The 22,939-nt window shown below is 40.7% G+C and overlaps 1 protein-coding gene across 1 annotated transcript in view; it reads left to right on the forward strand.

Moving 5' to 3' along the window:
• The window catches only part of MCPH1 (microcephalin 1), a 271,811-nt gene that overhangs the window by 65,617 nt on the left and 183,255 nt on the right, over positions 1-22,939 (forward strand).

The raw sequence follows: 22,939 nt of genomic DNA on the forward strand, positions 1-22,939 counted from the left end.
GTGAGCTAATCAGGGTTTGATTGGAAGCCATCGGAGTGAAAGGTTCTCGTTCTTTTGTGCTTCAGCTGTAGAACCCAGCTTCTGCTCTGTGTACAGCTTTCTCATCATGCTGTTTGCTGGGATGAATGATGTAAGGAGGGTTTAAAATGTCTCGATTCTTCAGCATCTGCTCTTTTGGCTTAAATTTAAAACTAGTCAGTCATTATCTTATGCCTCATGTAGAGTGAAACCTGATTTCCACACGATAGGAAAACTGTCCTGATAAACAAGTAACGAATTGAGAAGAAGCAGCGATAGCCCATGGGGTGCACGGAGGCATCCCAATACCGAGGCCAAACACGAGGGGCGAATTCGACCCAAGGAATAGAAACAGTGATGTTTTCCTTATATTGGTAATGGTTAAAGAAGTTTCAAACTACACAGGTTCCATGGAAGTCTGGTATAAGTGGTAGAAACTTTGATTTCTTTACTGATGCTTTCTGGTTTGTGTCAGAAAAAAAAAAAAAAAAAAGAAATGGACTCCCCAAACAGAAAGGAACCACATGACAGGTAGAGAGAGCAATAGACTTGTAGGGAGAGAAGTTGTCAAGGTCGTCTCGCATGCATGTGAGTAGTGGATGAGACACCACACAGCTGGCTCCCTGAGCTCTGGCTGTAGCCACTGTCCCTGTACCTATTACAACATTTTGTACCTGCCCCAACGCGTTGCCTCCCGTGACTGTGCCTTCGTAGGGAGCTGGTGACCCTGTGGCTGCATTTATGTTTGTTTCCCTGCGTCCTTGTCTCCTTCGTAATTGTGGCAGGGCATTAACCTTTTCCTTTTGGGGAAAAGCACCTTTTGACGTTTATTCAGCTGATATTTATTGACGCATGCACTAGTATTTATTCCCTGTTCCTTCGGAAGTGTTCCATGGCAATCTCTGTACGCCCCTACGTTAGACCACCACACTTTACGATACTGGTTACCGACATTTTACTCTTCCATGGATATCTTGTTAGAGAAAGATAACCCATCTTTACTTGGTACCTACTCATCTCTCTCTTTTTTTTTTTTAATGTTTTTTATTTATTTTTGAGACAGGGAGAGACAGAGCATGAGCAGGGGAGGGGCAGAGAGAGACGGAGACACAGAATCCGAAGCAGACTCCAGGCTCTGAGCTGTCAGCACAGAGCCCGACACGGGGCTCGAACTCACAAACTGCGAGATCGTGACCTGAGCCGAAGTCGGACGCTCAACCGACTGAGCCACCCAGGCGCCCCCCCTACTCATCTCTTACTTGGTATTAGGCCTGCATTAAAAAAAAAACAAAAAAAACAACAACATAAAAGTGCCCAGTAAATGTTGGTTACCTAGTACCATAATAATACTTCACCCTGTCTGATCCCAGGTTTCACTTCCTTATTTGCCCACTGTGGAAGTTAATATTTCAGACATCTGACCTTGCCTGGCTCCTACCTGCTGATCACCTTACCTCGCCAACGGGGGCTTTTGGAGAACGTGGGGTTGAGACATGCATGCTGGGTGGGAGCCTTGTCCCTTTGGTTCTCACAAAGCCTCTCGCTTTAAACCGCACCTGTGTGACTTCCCTCCCAGCGTTATTGTGTGTGAGGGATAAGTGCCACACAAGTGGCGAATGTCCGGTGGTGTCACTGCCATGGGTGTTAATAAAACAAGTAAGTGGTCACAAGGGGAAACAAAATACAGAATGATATATGCATTCCTTCAACTGACAGGCTCAGGAACAAAAATAGTTTAGTACGTTTACTTACGCTACTCGTTCGTGCTTGTTCCAACTTTTCTTTTGAAAATCTTTATTTTGGGGGCGCCTGGGTGGCTCAGTCGGTTAAGCATCTGATTTCACTCAGGTCATGATCTCACAGTCTGTGAGTTCGAGCCCTGCGTCGGGCTCTGGGCTGACGGCTCAGAGCCTGGAGCCTGCTTCGGATTCTGTGTCTCCCTCTCTCTCTGACCCTCCCCCATTCATGCTCTGTCTCTCTCTGTCTCAAAAATAAACGTTAAAAAATAAAATCTTTATTTTTTATATAATTTTTAAAAAATTTTGAAAAAAATTATATTTTGGTCTTTTTTTTTAAATATTTTCTTTTTTTTTTTTTTAATTTTTTTTTTCGACGTTTATTTATTTTTGGGACAGAGAGAGACAGAGCATGAATGGGGGAGGGGCAGAGAGAGAGGGAGACACAGAATCGGAAACAGGCTCCAGGCTCTGAGCCATCAGCCCAGAGCCTGACGCGGGGCTCGAACTCACGGACCGCGAGATCGTGACCTGGCTGAAGTCGGACGCTTAACTGACTGCGCCACCCAGGCGCCCCAGGGTCTTTTTTTTTTTATTGAAGAAAAGTTGACACACAATGTTGATTTCCCTGAAGCATTAGTTCCAGGTGTACCGCATGGTGATTTGACACGTCTACACCTTATGCTGTGCTCGCCTAGCTACCGCCGGTCACCACACAACACTACTAGCTACCGTTGCTTCTATTCCCTGAACTACACCTTTCGACCCTGTGACCTACTCCTTTCATAATGGGAAGCCTGTATCTCCCACTCTCCTTCACCCATTTTGCCTGTCTCCCACCTTCTCCCCTTTGGCAGCCACCTGTTTGTTCTCTGTATTCATGGGTCCGTTTCTGCTTTTGTTTGTTTAGTTCATTTTGATTTTTAGATTCCACATATAATTGAAATCATATGGTATTTGTCTTTGTCTAACTTATTTCGTTTAACATCATACACTTTAGGTTGAACCATGTTGTTGCAAATGGCAAGATGCCATTCTTTTTTATGCCCGAATAATATACCATTTGTGTGTGTGTGTGTGTGTGTGTGTGTGTATACACACAGACCATGTCTTCTTTATACATTCATTTATCAATGACGTTTGGATTGCTTCCATAATTTGGCTATTGTAAATCATGTGACAATAAACCTAGGGGTGCATAAATCTTTTCCAGTTAGTGTTTCTGGGTTTTTTCTTTGGGGGGGTAAATACTAGATCATATGGTATTTCTATTTTTTAATTTTTCAAGGAACCTCCATACTGTTTTCCATGGTGGTTGCACTAGTTTGCACCCACTGTGCGAGAAGATTCCTTTTTTTCTCACATGTTTGCCAACACTTGTTGTTTCTTCTCTTTTTGATTCTAGCCATCTGGCAGGTGTGAGGTGATATCTCCTTGTGGTTTTGATTTGCATTTCCCTGATGATGAGAGATGTTGAGCATCTTTTCATGCATCTGTTGGCCATCTGTATGTCTTCTTTGGAGAAATGTCTGTTCGGGTCCTCTTCTGTTTTTAAATTGGATTATCATTATTGTTTTTTGATGTTGAGTTGTGTAAGTTATTTATATGTTTGGATATTAATCCCTTACCAGATATATCATTTGGAAATACCTTCTCCCATTCAGTAGGTTGCCTTTTCACTTTGTTGATCAATGCCTTTGCTGCATAAAAGCTTTTTATTTGGGTGCAGTCTCATTAGATTATTTTTGCCTTTGTTTCCCTTGCCTTAGGAGACATATCTAAAAAAGTGTTGCCGTGGCCAGTATCAGAGAAATTACTGCCTATGTTTTCTTCTAGGAGTTTTATCATCTCAGGTTTAGGTCTTTAATCCATTTTGAGTTTATTTTTGTGTATGTGTGTTAGAAGGTGGTCCAATTTCATTTTTTTGCATGTAACTATCCAGTTTTCCCAGCACCATTTATTGAAAATACTGCTTTTACCTCACTGTATATTCTTTCCTCTTTTGTTGTAGATTAATTGACCTTATAAGTGTGGGTGTATATCTAGGCCCCTTATCCTTTCCTTTGGATTTATGTGTCTATTTTTGTACTAGTACCATACTGTTTTTATTATTATAGTTTAGTAGTATACCTTGATATTTGGGATTGTGATAGCTCCAACTTTGTTCTTTCTCAAGATTGCTTTGTTTATTTGGGGTCTTTTTGATTCTATACAAAATTTAGGATTATTTGTTCTACTTCTGTGAAAAATGCTATTTGTATTTTGATAGAAATTTCATTGTATCTATATTGCTTTGGGTACTGTGGACATTTTAACAATATTAATTCTATCCATAAGCATGGTATATTTTTCCATTTGCTTATGTTTTCAATTTCTTTTTTTTTTTTAATTTTTTAATGTTTATTTTTGAGAGAAAAGAGAGCACAAGCAGGGGAGGGGCAGAGAGAGACAGAAACACAGAATCTCTGAGCTGTCAGCACAGAGCCCAATGTGGAGCTTAACTCATGAGCTGTGAGATCATAACCTGAGCAGAAGTCAGATGCCTAACCGACTGAGCCACCCAGGTGCCCGTCTTCAATTTCTTTCATCAGTGTTTTATAGATTTTGGAGTATAGGCCTTTCACCTCCTTGGCTAAGTTTATTCCTAGGTATTTTATTCTTTTTGGTGCAGTTATAAATGGGATTGTTTTCTTCATTTCTCTTTCTGATACTTTTTATTTAGTATATAGAAATGAAACTGAGTTTTGTGTATTAGTTTTGTATCCTGCAACTTTACTGAATTTGTTTATTACATCTAAAATTTTTTGGTGGAGTCTTTAGGGTTGCCTGTGTATTGTATAATGTCATCTATAAATAGCAACAATTGTACTTTTTCCTTACTACTTAGGATGACTTTTATTTCTTTTTCTTGTCTGATTGCTGTGTCATGGACTTCCAGTACTATGTTGAATGAAAGTAATGAGAGAGGACTTCTTTGTCTTGTTTCTGATCTTAGATAAAAAGCTCTCAGTTTTTCACCACTGAGTATGATGTTAGCTGTGGATTTGTCCTATATGGCCTTTATTATGTTGAGGTATGTTTCCTCTAAACCCATTTGGTTGAGAGTTTTTATCATGAATGGATGTTCATTTTGTCAAATGCTTTTACTACATCTATTGAGATGATCGTATGGTTTTTATTCTTTTTGTTGTTTTTAATGTGGTTTATCATCATATTGATTGGTTTGCAAATACGAAACCATCCTTACATCCCCAGAATAAATCCCACTCGATCATGGGGAATAATCCTTTTAATGTATTATTGAATTTGGTTTGCTAATATTTTGTTGAGAATTTTTGCATCTGTGTTCATCAGGGATACTGCCCCATAGTTTCCTTTTTCTGTAGTATCTTTGCATTTGGTATGAGAGTAATTCAGGCTTCATAGAATGTATTTGGAAGCTTTCATTCCTCTTTTATTTTTTAGAGTAGTTTGAGGAGAATAGGTATTAACTGTTCTTTAAAGCTTTGGTAGAATTTACCTGTGAATCTATCCAGTGCTCGACTTTAGTTTATTGGGAGTTTTTTGATTATTAGTTTAATTTCATTACTAGTAATTGATCTGTTTAGATTTTCTTCTAGATTCAGTTTTGGAAGGTTGTATGTTCCTAGAAATTTACCCATTTCTTCTATATTGTCCAGTTTATTGGTATTATTTCTCATAGTAGTCTCCTATAATCCTTTCTGTTTCTGTGGTGTGGTCGTTACTTCTCTTGCATATGTGACTTTTTTTATTTGGGTCCTCTCTCTTTTTTACTTGGTGAGTCTTGCTAAAGTTTTATCAATTTTGTTTAGTTTTTCAAAGAACCAGCTTTTGTTTTTATTAATCGTTTCTATTTTTTAGTTTTCTATTTTATTTATTTCTGCTCAGATCTTTATTATTTCCTTCCTCGCACTAACTTTTAGCTGTGTTTGATTATTTTCTAGTTCCTTTAGCTATAAGTTTTGATTCTTTATTTGACATTTTTCTTATTTCTTAAGATGGGCCTGTGTCACTATATATTTCTCTCTTAGAACTCCTTTTGCTTCATTCCAAAGATTTTGGACCATTGTGTTTTCATTTTCATTTGTCTCCATTTATTTTTTGATTTTCTCTTCAATTTTTTGTTTGACCCATTGGTTGTTTAGTAGCATGTATGTGTTTTTTTCCAGTTTTTTTTCTTGTAATTGATTTTTAGTTTTATACTAATGTAGTCAGAAAAGATGCATGGTATGATTTTGGTTGTCTTAAATTTATTGAGACTTTTTTGTGACCTAACATGTGATCTTTCTTGGAGAATGGGCCATGTGCACTTAAAAAGAATGTGTATTCTATTGTTTCTGGATAGAATGCTGTGTATATATCTTTTAAGATCATCTGGTCTAATGTGTTTTCTTATTGATTTTCTGCCTAGATGATCTATCCATTGATGTAAGTGGGGTGTTAAAGTCCCTATTATTATATTACTGTCTATTTCTCCCTTTAAGTCTGTTTTATGTATTTATGTGCTCCTATATTGGGTGTGTAGATATTTACACTTGCTATTTCTTGTTGGGTTGTTCCCTTTATCATTATGTAATGCCCTTCTTTGTCTCTTGTTACAGTCTTTGTTTTAAAGTTTAGTTTGTCTGATATAAGTATTGGTACCCTGGCTTTTTTTTGGTCCATTTCCATTTGCATGGGATGTCTTTTTCCATCCTTTCAGTTTCTGTCTATATATGTCTTTAGGTCTGAAGTGAATCTCTTGTAGGGAGACTATAGCTGGGTCTTATTTTTTTAATCCATTCTGTCACTCTATGTTTTTTGATTGGAGCATTTAGACCATTTACACTTAATTATTGATACTTATATACTAATTGCCATTTTGTTCATTGTTTTCTAGTTGTTTTTGTAGATTTTCTCTATTCCCTTCTTTTCTTTCTCTCTTTCCTTGTGATTGATGACTTTCTTTAGTGTTATGCTTTACTGTCTTAATTTTTTGTTTTTCTATTATAGGTTTTGGTTTTATGGTTACCATGAAGTTCATATATAACATTCTAAGTATATAGCAGTCTGTATTAAGTTAATGATCACTTAAGTTTGACCACTTTCTAAAAGAACTTTATTTTTGTTACTCTTCTCCATGTTTCATGTATATGTTATCATATTTTATATCTTTTTATTTGTGAGTCTCCTGAACTAATTTTCTAGATCATTGATTTTACTACTTAGGTCTTTTAACCTTCTTACTAGCTTTATAAGTGATTACCTTTACTGTGTGTTCGCTTTTACTCATGAAATGTCTTCCTTTCCTGATTTTCTTCTAATTGTGGCCTTTCCTTTTCCATTTAAAGAAATCCTTTTAACACTTCCTGTAAAGCCAGTTTGGTGGTGGTGAGCTCCTTTAACTTTTAATTGTCTGGGAATCTCTGTATCTCTTCTTCAATTCTGAATGTTAACCTTGCTGGGTAGAGTATTCTTCATTGTAGAGTTTTCCTTTGAGTGCTTCAAATGTATCATGCCATTCCTTCTGGCCTGCAAATTTTCTGCTGAAAAATTAGTTGATAGCTTTATGGGGTTTCCCTTGTATGTTACTAGCTTCTTCTCTCTTGCTGGTTTTAAAATGATCTCTTTATCTTTAATCTTTGGCATTTTTATTATTGTCATGGTGTGGACTTCCTTGGATTCATCTTCATAGGACCAACTCTGTGCTTCCTGAACTTTGATATCTGTTTTCTTCCCCAGGTTAGGGAAGTTTTCACTTATTTCTTCAAGTAATTTTTTTTTCCCTTTTCTCTCTCTCGTCTGGGATCCCTATCTTGCAAAAGTGTTTGATTGAAGTTGTCCAGGAGATTCTTGAACCTGTCCTCATCTTTTACTTATTATTTCCTTTTTGGTGTTGAACTTGGAAGTTTTCCATTACCCTGTCTTCCTGATCACTGATGTGTTCTTCTGCATCCTCTATAATCTACCATTGATTCTCTCTACTGTACTGTTTATTTTGGTTATTGTATTCTTCAGCTCTGATTTGCTCTGTTTGATGTTTGCTGTCTCCTTGTTGAAGTTCCTGATACGTTCATCCACTCTTCTCTCTATTATGGTGAGCATTTTTATGACCATTACTTCCAACTCTTTATCAGGTAGATTGGTTATCTCTCTTTCATTTAGTTCTTTTTCTGAGTTTTTTCTTGTTCTTTTGTTTAGAGCCTATTCCTGTGTCTCCCCATTTCACATGACTTTCTGTGTGTTTGTTTCTATGAATTAGGTGGGAGAGGTGCTTCTCAACTTGAAAGAATGATCTAGTGTTTGGTCATCCCTGTGTAGGCTATACGTGCCTGGTGACTTTGGCTGGCTGGCTTGAGCTGTGGCTGGCATGGACTGGGGGTCTTGGGGCACTCTGTGCTTGGGGCTGGCCTAGTTGGATGGCCGGAGCTAAAGTGGGTGTGGTCCAGGACTGTCCCAGGTATGTCTGCACACAGAAAACCCTTCTAGGACAGCTGAAGCTGAAGTGGGTGCATGCCATGATGTACCAGGGTGCTCAGCACAGGCAGCACCCTAGTAGGGTGGCCGGGGCTGAGGCAGGTGTGGGCTGGGGTGGCCCAGATTTTTCTGTGCCAAGAGTGCCCTAGCACATCATCTAGAGCTAGAGTAAGGGCCTGGAGTGTTCTGGGTGCTTTGTGCCCATATCACTTTGGTGAGATGGCTGGAGCTATAGTGAGTGCTGACTAGGGATGTCTCAGTGTGTGCTGCCCTGGGGCCACCCAGGTGGGACGGCTTGGCCCTGGTGTGGGTTAGCGGCCTGGGGGCCATTGAGGTGGTAGGCTGGCTAGGGTGCCAGACCCTGCTCCCATCTGTGCTGTCAAGGTGGAGAGGGGATAGAACTTTTCGAGTTTTCTGCCAAAATTATTAATCTTGCCTTTTATTTCTTTAAGCACTATAGACATATTTATTTTGAAGTCTCTACCAGATAACTCCATTTTCTGGCTACATTTAGTTTCTTTGTTTTCTGTTGTTTTTCTTTGTTTTCAGTCTTGTGTTCTTCTAATGTGCCTGGCTACTTTTGGTTGATCTTCTTATAAAGAATTGAGACTAGGGGCGCCTGGGTGGCGCAGTCGGTTAAGCGTCCGACTTCAGCCAGGTCACGATCTCGCGGTCCGTGAGTTCCAGCCCCGCGTCAGGCTCCGGGCTGATGGCTCGGAGCCTGGAGCCTGTTTCCGATTCTGTGTCTCCCTCTCACTCTGCCCCTCCCCCGTTCATGCTCTGTCTCTCTCTATCCCAAAAATAAATAAACATTGAAAAAAAAAAATTAAAAAAAAAAAAAAAAAGAATTGAGACTATTTGAAGTTGAACTTCTAACTATGAGGCCAACTACCTGCCAGGGGAAAATGGCCTTCAGATGCTGGTTCAACTCTGAAGGTGTCTCTTTCTATAATTCACTGTTGTACCAGGTCAGCTGTGTTTTCAAATAGCAGATGTTTGCCTGTTTGCTTGTATTTTGTCAGCTTTACTGATTATTCACAGTGGGCAGATTGTTCTGAACTGCTCACTCTACCATTCCTGAAAATGAGTGAATTTTAACGGCCATTAAACACAACAACAACAACAACAACAACAACAACAACAACAGCAAACCTGTTGTAAGTAGAGACAGGATAAATCCTACTCTGAGAAAAGAGCAGTGAGAGACTAAATGAACAGAAAGGATTTTTAAGATGAACATTCAAGTCAGTGCTTGCAAAAGACACACGAAAACACCTCTTAAATAATGAAAACAAAAATAATTCAATAAAGAATTATAGAACCTCAGAACAATAAATTTCATTGGAAGTTTTTGGTTTAGTACCCATTTTTAGTGGGAGAAGTTACTTTTTAAATCAGTGGGAAACTATCTTTTGTAGATTTATTACTTTAAATATATGTTTATAAATTTGTTAAACCTTTTTATATTTTGAGAATCCAGTTAAGCAATCTCATTACCTCTCTAGTCTTACAATATGTAGGTTTGACAAGGAGACGTATTTCTCCATCTGAAAAGATGGGAGAAATATAACATGCTAAGACCAATCTTAATCTGTTTTCTCTGTTGCTTGTTTAGCATTGTCAAACATAGATTCTGAAGAAGCTAAATGTACGGTGAATGCTAGTACTGTGGTAAACATATATGACATTCTTTTCTTCAAAGTTTTTTTGTTTATTCTGACTAGTAGAATAAAGTGTCTCTACTTAGAATATGTTTGTTGTTGTTGTTGTTGTTGTTGTTGTTTTTCAATGGCTGTTAAAATGTACCCATTATTTTCAGGAATGGTAGAATGAGCAGTTCAGAACAACCTCCCTATTGTGAATAATCCATAAAGCTGACAAGATACAAGCAAACAAGCAAACATCAGCCATTTGACAGAATGACTACTTCTGTCATTTTTCTTTTTGTTGTTTAAAATATTGATTATTATCCTCAGCAAAATTTTTCTTGTTTTTTAAATGTTTATTTATTTTGAGAGAAGGAGAGAAAGAGTGTGACCGGGGGAGGGCTAGACAGCTATAGAGAGAGGATCCCAAGCAGGCTCCACACTGTCAGCACAGAGCCCAATGCGGGGCTTGATCTCCCAAACTGCGAGATCCTGACCTGAGCCCAAATCAAGAGGTGGATGCGTAAGTGACTGAGCCACGCAGGCGCCCCACAAAATGTTTCAAGGTAAGTCATCAACTGGATGGCTTTTCACAAGTGGCTGTGTTTTAAAGCCTCATTTCAGAGCCACCTCTTCCCATGAGAGGGAAAGCTGGGAGTCAAAGCACAGAAATGGTTACAGTGGCTTTCGTAAGCTTGGAGGCTAGAGGGAAATGAAGGCCCAATACCTCAGATTATACAAGCATACTCATGTTGACAGTGGTAGAAGGAGGAGATGAAGGAGAAGAAGGAGGAGGAGGAGGAGAGGGAGGAGAATAAGAGGAAGAAGAGGAAGAGGAAGAGGAGGAGGAGGGGGAGGAGAGGGAGGAGAATAAGAGGAAGAAGAGGACGAAGAAGAGGAGGAGGAAGAGGAGGAGGAGGAAGGAGAAAAGACACTACACACCAGATTAAATGCTTTAGTTTCTACACGTTTCTAAAATAGAATAGAGAACAGATGATGAATCATAGCTTGTGTATATTCTAATAATCACTTGTTCTCACATTTTTACCAGGGTATGGTCCCTTTAGGACACAGACTGTGTCCTATTCATCTCTTAATACTCAGTACCACACACAAAATAGGTGTTCAGTAAGGATTTGCCGAGTAAATAAGGGTTGCCTTCATTTTCCTTCTGCTTCTCATTTTAGAGCTAGTGTGAGTGAGTAGGGGGAGGGGCAAAGAGAGGGAGAGAGAGAGAGAAAATCTCCATGCCCAACATGGAGCCCGACACAGGGCTCGGTCCCACAACCATGGGATCATGACCTGAGCCGAAATCACGAGATGGACGCTCAACCAACTGAGCCACCCAGGCACCCCAACCCCTTCTTTTTGAGTAAACATGTTAGACCATTTCTGGTGCCTTTAGCTATCACACAGTGTCATAAGCATCATGCCTCATCTGTTTTTGAATAGTCTTCCTAAACTTGTAGGGTGGTTTTGTATCAGTGAAAGCAGGAAGGTCTTGCACTGTAGCACATTTTTGCTAAAAGTGTTGATTCCTGAGCCAGACTACCTGCGTTCAAATGCCGGCTCTGTTCCGTGTTGGTTCTATCGTGTCGAATTAGTTACTTCATATTTCTGTGCCTCTGCCTCCTCCTACGTAAAACAGGTGTAAGAGTAGTGTCAATCTCAAAATTTTTATGCTAATTAAATGTGTTGAAATACGCAGATGATGTCTGATACGTAGAGGCACTCATTAAATGTTAGCTAGTTTTTCCAGCACAAATGTGGGTGACAGTTATGCCCACATACTGACTATCCCTAGTTTTGAATCTGTAACTCAAAGTAGACTGGGTCTCTGTCCCTCTCCTAGCTCACTTTCCTACCCCCGCACCCCTGAGACTGCCCTGTGTCTTTAACAACAGGGTTCCAAACAAGGTCTCTTACTGGATATATTGACTACAGTCATGCCTGGGCTGAAACAGGATCTCTGGGCACAGGGGGAAGGAGATTTGGGCTATTTATTTATTTATTTAATGTTTATTTATTTTTGAGAGAGAGAGACAGAGTGTGAACAGGGGAGGAATGGAGTGAGGGAGACACAGAATCCAAAGCAAGCTCCAGGCTTTGAGCTGTCAGCACAGAGTCCAACGCGAGGCTCGAACCCACGAGCTGTGGGATCATGACCTGAGCCGAAGTCGGAAGTTTAATTGACTGAGCCACCCAGGTGCCCCTTGGCATATTTTTTAAAAGCTCCTACATGGTTCTGAAATGATGGCCACCTGCCTAGGTGAGAACCTCTGTTAGATGGGGCTACGTGTCTTTGGGCCATTAGTGTGAAATCATCCCCTGTCACCCTCACCCAGGGGGTTAGAAGCATGGGTTTTACAGTCAGTGATTTGCATTTTGGTGATTTGTTTCCTCTGAGTTACCAACAAATATTGTTGCTGATTTCTTTCTTTTATTCTTCTTCGTCTTCTGGTATTTCGTTAGGCGGGAGGGAGGGAGGGAGGAGGGGATGGAGGGAGGGGGGAGGGGGGGGTGAGGGAGGGAGGAGAGGGAGGAGGTACGGGAGGAAAAGAAGGGGGGAGGGAGTAGGAGGGAGGGAGGGATGGGAGGGCGGTGGAGGAGGAGGGAGGGGGGAGTGAGGAGTGAGGAGGAGGAGGGGAGGGCGGGAGGAGGGGAGGAGGATGAGGGAAGGAGGCAGAGTGGAGGCGAGGGATTAGGGAGTGATGCGGAGTGGTCTTCTAAGAACCCACCCTGTATTTTCTCTTTCTTTTTCTTTCCTTCTTTCTCTTTCTTTTTTTTCTTCTTCCTTTTTTCTGTGTTTCTTCTGTCTTTTTTTCTTTTTTCTTTCTTCCTTTTTTTCTTTCTTTCCTTCTTTCCTATTGTCCTTAGAACCATCTGAACATAACTGAGATGTACCAGTGAACCTATGTAAGCTGCATGCAACGTGCTCAGTGTTACTACCAAGAGCTGCTTTTCTTGGATGCTATTACCTCTTTTTAGATGGATTCTCTTATTTTGCTGTCACATGGAGGTGCTAGATAGAGTGTTTCCAAGAGCTCTGACGATGTCTTTGTTGTGGAGGTGGTAGATTTGGAATTGTAGCTCATTGTCTGACTTCTCTAAAGAAGGCAGCTTACGGTGGAGAGAAGGTAGAAGGATATCGGTGCAGGATGGGATGAAGAGAGGACTTAAGGTGCAGTTTGGACAGGCTGTCCAGGGACAGGGAACGAGAGAGCTGGAGAGACATCGAAGCCCTCTTGAATAAAGAAAATGAGCTGTTTGAGCCACTTTTTGTTGAAAATGGATCATTTTTTCTAATAGTGTGTCTCCTCCAAGAGGCCCCCTGCATGAGTGCTTCACTGCTCTACTGGAGACTCTGACATTTTATGAATGCACTTTTACAATTTGCAGTGAATTCCGGGGCTTTGGCTGTTTGCCACCAGATAGTGCACTTGGCTGGAAGCATATAATCTCGCGGGTTGTTTTGTTTTTAAGTTTAACTTTCAAGTTGAAATAGCAGTGACTCATCCAAATGACAGGTGATATTTATTTTGTTTCTTGAAAATTCAGCACGCGTATGTTGTTATTACTCGCTTAGGGGAATTGCCACACTTCCTCGAGGATGACACCCTTTATGAATGTCCCCATAAATAATTACCCATTGTTCAGACCTGCTGTATGCGGTAAGATAGGGCCTCATGTCCTGTGTAGGGCTTTGGAGGGCAGACCCTTTGATAGGTGAGTTTACAGAGATTGCAGGTGCCCCCGATTTCTAACGCACGTGTATAAATGATCTGTAATGGCTTGGATATCTCACTCTTGGCACAGTGTACCCAGAGGTGGCGGTGGTAGGAATGCACCCGTTATGACAGGTGTCGCCCCCCCGCAGCAGGTGTTAACTTTGCAAAGCCGACAACCAGCTGCCTCGCGATGGTGGTGTGGCAATGCTTTCAGCTCCATGAGCATGTTATTATTTTTTTTCCTTGTTATAGGAGAAACAATATTTATATAAAAACATTTAAAAAGAAGCTTCAAAGAGTGCCACCTTTTGTTTAATGTGTTTTCTGCGTTCAATCCAGAATGACTGATTCTGCATGCATTATAAAAATGTGTGCTTTGTTTTGCACTGGAGGTCGTGGCAGTGAGGGACAGTCAGGATGGCTCCAAATCATATCCTCCTGCGCCATCTGTGGTCACCAGGGACTGTGTAACGGTAGAGGCCAGCACAGTGCTCTCCCCACCGGGAGAGGTCTGGGAGACACTTGATGGGGACACTTGAAGAATTGTGCTTATGGTCTGCCTGTAAGCATCTTATATGCCGGGCAAACAAGAGATGCGCGTTCCAGATGCAAATGGTTAGAAACTGTTTCTAAGGGAGGCTTGGTAACAACACCCAATGATAGTAAACCAGGGTAGCCTCAACCTAAGTTGAGCAATAATCAGATTAACCTCTTTCAGATATGCAGAAATGCCAGCAAAGTAATTTGCTGAAGTAGCAAATCTGAATCTTTATGTTTAAAAAACAACAACAAAAAAAGCAACCAAATGGATTCTAGTGAGTACCGGAAGCTGCCGATGAGTGAAACACGCACAGTCCCGTGTCCCTAGTGAAAATGCTTTCTCTGTGCCGCGCAGCCAGGCTGGTGCATACGTGTCCGTGCCTTCCTGCCACCTCTCTGCCTCCACCTCCCCCCCACCCCCCCACATCCACTCTACCCTCAGACCATTAGTCCAGGCTAATTACGCTCATTCTGGTCCTCTTACCAGTAATTAGTTTGGGAATATGACTCACTTCTGCCCAATGAGATGCGAAGGGAAGTCTTACTGGGAGGTTTCTGGAAAAAAAAAAAAAAAAAGTGTTTTCTCACTCGAGATAGCCCTGGGAAGGAATGCCTCCCTGCTCCTCAGACCTTTGTTATGGCTGGATGTATCTTCTGGAACTGCTGCGGCCTCGGGATGAAGCCAAAGACGGAACCAAAGAGAGGAAGCAGGGGGAGGCCTGCAGATCTTACGGCTTGTTTCCACTGACATCAGAGAGATGTGTGAACGGGGGACAAGCTGTCTCATTTGTTAGGCTGCTAGGATCGGCTAGATCATTCGCACAGAGAAATGCATAGCTGCACACGTTTGTCCAAAAAGGCTAGGTTTCACTGTAAATGTGGGTGGTTTCCCCAAGCAGGTTTTTCTTGTCTTCTCTGGAGGAACGATCATCCTCTCTACATCGTAAGATATTTATTACTGCTCCTTTTGTGAAGTCTGTTCAAGTCTTTTGTACTCATTTTTAAAGTTAGTCCTTTCCAAATATTATTAGGGATATAAATTAATGGATATTATTATCCCGGGATACTTTAGTCGCTTAAAAAAAAAAAAAAAGAAAAAGAAGAAGAAATAAAAACAGCATTATTGAGAAGGAAACGGGTTAAATTAGAAGTGTGACAGATAAAACCACAACTCATAATCAATGAGGCATTCTTATGGACTTTGTTAAAAAAATAAAATATGAGGCATTTCACATAGATTTTGGCATGTGCTTTTGTGGCTTTTGGACATGAGTTAAGATTTAGTTAATGTATCAGTGATGAGTCTATGTAGGGAAATAACATAATATACAATGGCTGTCAAACCACAGCAGTTTGGTCTGGAGCTGCGCTTCAATTCTGGTCTGCATTAGGGGTGATTTTCCAATTTTTGAAAACTTTTCTATTTTTTGGAGTTAAGTGGTTTTATTTTTCTGTATAAACGTCTTCCTCTTTTTATTTTTTAAGTAAATCCACTGGCCATGATCTATTTATGCTCATTTAAAAAAAGGCACTGACATCTTTCCCAGCATTGATCAGGTTGTGGCTTTCTTTTTCTTTTGTTTTTGTTTTTTGTTTTTGTTTTGTTTTTTTTACTGTGTCGTTCCAGTTTTTTTGAGTGAGGATTTAACACATTGCAGCAAAATTCCTAGGACACTAGGAATCAGAGACAGCTGAGGAGGGCGGCAGTCTGCCATGTGACCCCTGTGGGTCAAGGATAGAGGCATGTGCCTTTGATTCGAAATAACAGCACCAGCGTGGAAATCCCATGAATTTCCCTGTTCCCCCAAATCTACCCCATTTGTTTCCTAAGGGCGAGATTTGGTGAGCTTTGGGTTATATTCGGAGAAGTTGGTGGAAGGAGCTTCTGTCCCTCCCTGGAACTTAAGTATGTTGAGCAAGTTTCTCTCAAAGGTCACACCAAAGAGTTCAGGCCCCGAAGCCCATCTTTGTGTCCCCAGCGACTGTCTCGGTTCTGCAGGTGGCAGACTGTGACTAGGACCAGCCCTCCCCTCCCCTGCCCTCCCTCATGCCCTATAGGTCCCCTCCCCCCACCACATACTGTGTGGACTCATAGATGCTTATGTTACTTGCCAGTTTGTAATACGTTGCTGTCACCTGTTTTGGGAGGAGGATGCAGAGATTGTCCCAGATTTAGCCCGTGCCAGCACTCCTTCAAGCTGCCCTTCTGACACGCTCTGTTCTTCTTTGAACAATTCGTCTTCTGTAGAAGGCGAAGATGTTCTCCGCTCATAATTATTTTGTTGGCCCCAGCCCCGTTTCTCCACGGAATGCCATTCCGTGGAGTGGAGACCCGACTGTGTAAACACAAGGTCTGGCATTCAGCATCTCTTCTGTTCGCGCCACTGTAACGGAACACTATAGACTGGGCGGCTTGTACACAGCATACATTTATTTCTCACGGTTCTGGGGGCTGGAAGCCCAAGATCAAGGTCCAGCAGATTCCGTGTCTGCTGAGGGCCCACTTCCTGGTTCGTAGACAGCTGTCTTCTGTGTCCTCACATGGGGCAAGGGAGCTCTCTGGGGACTCTCGTATGGGCACCGATCCCACTCACGAGGGTTCCAGCCTCATGACCTAGTCACCTCCCACCTCCAGATGCCATCACATTGGTGGATGGGGGACACAAACATACGGAGTTTGGGGACACAAGCGTTGAATCGGAAACAGTGTCCTCATTGCTGTTAGAGCCTCCCTGCCTCCAGTTCTCCACATTCAGAGCCAGGCAATGTGTGTATGTCTAGAGTCAAAGGGGATTATAGTTTTAGAAACTAAGATTGCTGGATAAAGCATCCTAATAAGTGAGGTAATACATGTGTGTTATTTTTTTTTTAACACATTAAGTGTATTGATGAATCAAGAACTTGGTTGTACATTTTCTCTATGCTTGCTTTTTTACTATAAGAATTAGTCTTTTCCAGTATGTAAGTATTCACAATTGATACTGACACTTTATTGATCACTATCCTTGTATCATTTGAGAACGTTTAGAAAGGTATTCTATTTTTTAGAAGTGTCAAGTCCCTGTAATCCTCCTGATGGAAAACAAATTTCACATAAGGAAAAAAGATACAAGGGAACATAAGTAAGCCATGAAAAGATTAATATAAGAAAATTAAATATTTTTGTCCCATTTTTCTGCAGTGAACCCAGCTTTAGAATATAGAGTTTATCATCAGATTAACAAGGAGATAACAGCAGTATGAAGCAGTATGAAGTATACATCTAGGGAGCTGCGTATTACAAAACCAAAAACAAAACAAAAAAACTTTCACCTCTTGGATTCAGAGTGAGTCTTTCTGAAGACAGTTTAATGATGCATTTGCCAGGGAGCTAGAGGATAGAATATTCTCAGGAAGTGATTGGAAGACATTTTCCAGAATTTATCTCTTGTCATATTTGATTTGCTCTTTTTTATTCCGTCTGTATTCACAGTTTATATAAACATATGATTCCGGTGGCACCCATGTGTCTAGGTGGCCTTATATTACTGACTCGTGAACATAATCCGTAATCCTGGCAAATGTGCTGATTATTTCATTTCACTTCCTTTTTAGGAAAAGTACTGTTACTGTCACTTATGAAACGGTACCTAAACCCAAAACATTTCAAGGAATGTTTTAGTTTTCATTTTTATTTAATTAATTAATTTTTTAAAGAATGTTTTATTTTTAAAGTGTTTCTCTTTTGTCACTAATGAAACAAGTACCTTTGTTTGATTTGACCTCCCCTTGATGTTACTAAAACAAAACCAGTCAGACTATTTCCCAAATACTTATGTTTTCTTCCACCACTCACTACTTTAGAACTTCCAGAAAATGCTTTTGTTGAAATTGAGTGCAGCGTTTTATATTTGTGATTTGTTTCTTACTGTTTATTAGATTATGTCATAGGCTTACCTTTCAGTGTTTGCTTTGACTGCTCTTTGGTGCTGTATAGCTGTTCTTGGATAAGTGCTTTTCCTTTTTGAGGTACAGAGCCCTACATTTTCTTTCTCACTGAGCAGCAGTGTTAAAGGTATCACAGAGTAGTTCTTTCTTTTTCTGTAATAGACATTCTGTAAGAGATACCCTGAAATCCTTCAGTGTGGGAGCAGGTGTGATTTGCAGAAGAGTGAGAACATTTCATTTTATATTATTATATTGCAAATAATAAGATAAGATTTGAGCTTTTCTTGAGGCTGTCCATATGATTTTATCATACTTCTTTCATTTCTGAGATCTTCATACTTATAACTAAAATGTTAAGATCTATGCTGTATGCTCACGTTTATTCCCATGTCTGATGAACACAGTTAAACCCATGACCTCCATCCTCTCTCATTGGGCTGGGTTTTTGCATTGGCTTATTATTATATCTTTTGACCTTATGTCCAGTCTTTTCATAATTCTTCCCAAAATGTATCCTCTTTGCTGTCTTAGGGAAGCCTTTCTGATGTTGATCTCATAAGTGACATCTTGTTGAATCCATACAGACTACTCAGAGATTCCCCATGGAGCCCCTTGATTTCATGAATATTTCTTTGCCTATTTGTTCATCCTGTCTAGGGTATCAGGATATCTGTCTGACCCTATCTGCCAAACCCCTTCGCTTGAGAAATTATTCTGGCTTATTTATTGTTTAAAGGCTAAATGGGTATTTAGTATCTTATAGTATTCTTTCTTAGGAATTGGATGATTCTGCTTTCATTAAATAATGACTCAAGGATTTCCTCATCTTGTTATCACTTTTTATTAAAAACTGACCAAAGAGGGTAAACTTGACATTTGAAATTAAAACTTCAGTAGATCTAATGAGACTACTGCTTGAGTAATCACAAACTTTATCAAAACTCTGTTCCCGGGAGTTTAAACAACATGTGCAGAAGAGATAAAAGACAACATGTGCTGGGCAGTTAAGGAGATGATTTATTTCAGAGCCTGGTGATGTGGAGACCATTCCTTAGGAAGGAACGCTCAGAGCAAAGCAGAAAGCCTGAGTTTGATGGGCAGGTAAGGGTGTCCTTAGGGAGTCTTTGGGAAACGAGCAAGAATGAGGTAGTCTTTCCTGAGTCACGAAGGGAAAAATGTGGTGATGGGTCTTTTCTTGGATTATTGGGGATCAAAGTGGTCCTTGGGGGTCAGCCTTTCCTTCAAACACTGGGGGGGACCTTACCAACCAGCACTGTTGTCCAGCAGTACAGAGCTTGGCTTCTATGTTGTCACTGCTACCTCTTGTTCAAAGCGGATACCATTCCTCCCTGAACAAGTCAGAGGCAATCATAGCCTTGGAGGCAGACTGGCATCTAGGAAATAGTCTCCAGAGGACTCTTGTTGGTGATGCTTCCATCTGTTGAGAGGTGATGGCAAAGGTCTGTTGTCTTATGGTCCTGGAGATCAGGCATCTTAAAATAAGGATTCCAGAAGTGAAAAGGAATGATATAAATTGGTATAGAAGGCGATAGTATAGTTAAGAGTCAGGAGCTGAGCCCTGAGGGGAACCAGCCCAGTGGGTCCCTGACTTTGGTGGAGGAGCACCTTTCAGCTTTGCCACATGGCAGATGGTCTTGAGGGTGTTGAGCCATTTGCCCACAGGTGTGGTTACCTGTCATCCAAAGGCATGTGTAGCCTTAGCATTGTGCCCCACCTCCCTGTGGCCTGTCCAGAGAGGATCCTGCTCATGTGTGGTCACACAGGCTTCAGTGCTCGGGCCCTCTTCAAACCTGGGCAAAAGGGACAGCTTCGAGGTCACTGGGGTCCAGACAGAGATTGGGACGGTCAGGTGCCAGTTCTTGGTGAGACCAAATCAGGTGGGGGAAAAATTGGGAACATTAGTTTGAGAGGTTGTAGCCAGACCGTGAAGGAAATTTGGTTAATGATTGACAATTTGGGCAAAGCAACAGGAATGGGGCCAATATGCAGGTAGGGATGGAAGCTGGTTTTTCCACAGGGGAAAAGGAAGTCAAGTGAATCTCTACCAAAAAAAAAAAAAATGGAGTTTTCACATCCGTCAGTTCCCTGCAGCGTACAAAGAGGTGCAAAATAACTCAGACAGTGAACATTGCTAGGATCTGATATCCTGGAATGGTGTAGTGTAAACAATGCATAGTTTCCCACAGAGACAGAGACACAATTTTTTTCCCATAGTCCCTCCTCTAATAATCAAAGAGAGATTATTTATGATCACGGAATAAGACTGGTCTCATTAGATTTATTTACATAGGTGTAGCAAGAATAGTTTGCGGGAAGTTTTCATAAGGGGTCTTAGATTGCACATTTAAAAGCCTCTTGGGGCTAAGAAGCCAAGAGCTTGCGCTCAGATTTCACCTTAAGTATCTATACGTTTGGGTAAATTCTTTCCTCCTGAGGTCCCCAGCATATCCTCTGGTTCCTGGGCCTGCTACAAAGTGATCGTTCTTGCTGATAAGTAAGTCAGGAACCCCAGAAGCCAGGGACAGGCTGGTTTTCCCAAGAGGACTTTGGCAAGCATTGGTGCCATCAAGTGCACCCTAGTTCCTTAAAAGCGTCTGCTCATTACTGATTCACTGAACAGTATACTCAAATGTGGTCTTCCAGTCGAGGCCATGGTTGCATCTACAGTTTTTTTCAGTTCTGCCCTGGTAACAAGGAAGACAGATCCTTTTTGAACCTAGGCAAATAATTATACTGCTCTGAAAGTAAGAACGCTAAATAATATTGAGTTCCCAAATTCTCGAGGGGTCAGGCAGGGAGACTCAGATACCATTTCTAAATGGATCCTTTCTTGTTGCAAAAGCTTCGTTGACTGAACTGTTGTAAGATACAGTGTAAGAAGAGCTGGGACTTCCTTGTATTCAGAGAAGGGAACAGTAAAATACTCCAAATAAAAGCCACAACCCCTCTTCAGTAGTTCACTTAGGCTTATGGAATTCATTCTCACTTTGCTTGGTCTTGGGTTAGTAGTCTCATGAAGCCATCCCCACTAGAATTCTGGAAATCCTGACTCAATCCCCTGGCAGGGTCTCAGCGTTGTTTAAAAGACGCCATCAGAAGACTATGCCCAAACTATTTGGCATATTCCTTTTCCATGGCCTGTAAGAGGGTCTTTCTTTTGAAGACAAATCTCTGGCCTCTAGGTGATTGCAAGTGCTGATCAGGAAGCATCAGACTGAAATAATGTGTAGGTGACAAAGATTCTAAATGGCTGTGGCTAACTTATTACTGGTAACTCTCAAAAGTAAAAGGTCTGCCGAGAGTGGAATAACGCAGTTGATTGGGAACATTGTTGTATGCAAGATGAAGGCCACCAGAAACAGTACGGTCAACATCTGTAGGCATAATGGCTAGCCCTGCCTTCAGAGAACAGTGGACATTATGTGTGATTATAAAAATGGAAGAACATAATCTTTACAGAAAAAAAAAAAAAAACCCTTCAGGTATAACAAAATAATCCGAAGATACACCATGGATATCCTAATTATGTAAATGGAGTAGACCAAGAATATGTCAGGATTGTCAAGTAAAGAGATTTGCTGGGTCCAGAGTCGGACCTAAAAATCTGTGTGTTTATAACGCTTTACTCACACAAATGGAACCCAAGGAAGACTGAGTGTCGATTCTGATCTGACAAGTCTATTGACAACTCATCAATAGTAACGTATCACATTGACCTAATGATTTCTAGCACGTCTTCATGTGGTGGAAGAAAAAAAATCTTTGTGATTTTCCAGGTGTATCTGGGAAATCTCAGACAGCTTTTGGATTTGATTTTGAGGAAGGCAAAATAACAAAAGCTGTCAGGAAATTTTGAGCACTTGATTAAGGTAGGACCGTAGGCTACTTAGAAACAATACTTGATTACTTACTTAATTGATCAAAGTGACAAGAAAAGATTTTACAAGTAAACACAGAAATCATGTAACTTTAAAATGCCTCACCTTTTTCTTAAATGACTAGATTTCTTAAATACACAAGGAAGCAATAAAATCAACATAAACCATAGAAGGTGATTTTTGTAAAACAGAATTTTTGTTATGTAAACAAGTTACACAGAAAAATGAGTGAATGAATGAATGAATAACACTTTACATTTTATTTTATTTTTAAATGTTTATGTATGTATTTTGTGAGAGACAGAGAATGTGCATGCAAGTGGACGGGGGCGGGGGGAGGGGAGAGGGAGAAGGAGAGAGAGAGAGAGAGAGAGAGAGAGAGAGAGAGAGAGAGAATGAATATGAATCCCAGGCAGGCTCTGCCCTGTCAGCCCAGAGCCCAACGTGGGTCTCGAGCTCTAGAAGTATGTACACAGTTGTATTTCTTTAAAAGTATTGCTACTTAGTATAAACCACATATTAATTTTAACTTCTAACTAAAATAACTACTTTTTTTTTTAAGACATTTATTTATTTACTTACTGAGGGAGGGAGTAAAGAGTGCACGTGTGCGAATGAAGTGGGGGCAGACAGAGGGAGGTGGGGGGAGAGAATCCCAAGCAGGATCCATGCTTAGCATAGAACCCAACACGGGTTCCATCTCACAGTTGTGAGATCATGACCTGAGCCGAAATCAATAGTTAGACGCTTAACCGACAGCCACCCAGGTGCCCCAAAAAAGTGACTAACTTATAAAATTAGTTACTAAAGTTATTTACTAAAGTAACCACTGGGAAAACTGGGGATGGGTAAATGTACAGCATCACACATCAGCATTTTTATGTATTTCATTGTCTCTGTAGCATGTATAAATAAGAATCAAAAGCATATAACCTTAAAATTATGCTTAGTTATTAGAATTTCTGTAT

The sequence above is a fragment of the Lynx canadensis genome, chromosome B1 (assembly GCF_007474595.2).
Source record: "Lynx canadensis isolate LIC74 chromosome B1, mLynCan4.pri.v2, whole genome shotgun sequence".
Taxonomy (NCBI): domain Eukaryota; kingdom Metazoa; phylum Chordata; class Mammalia; order Carnivora; family Felidae; genus Lynx; species Lynx canadensis.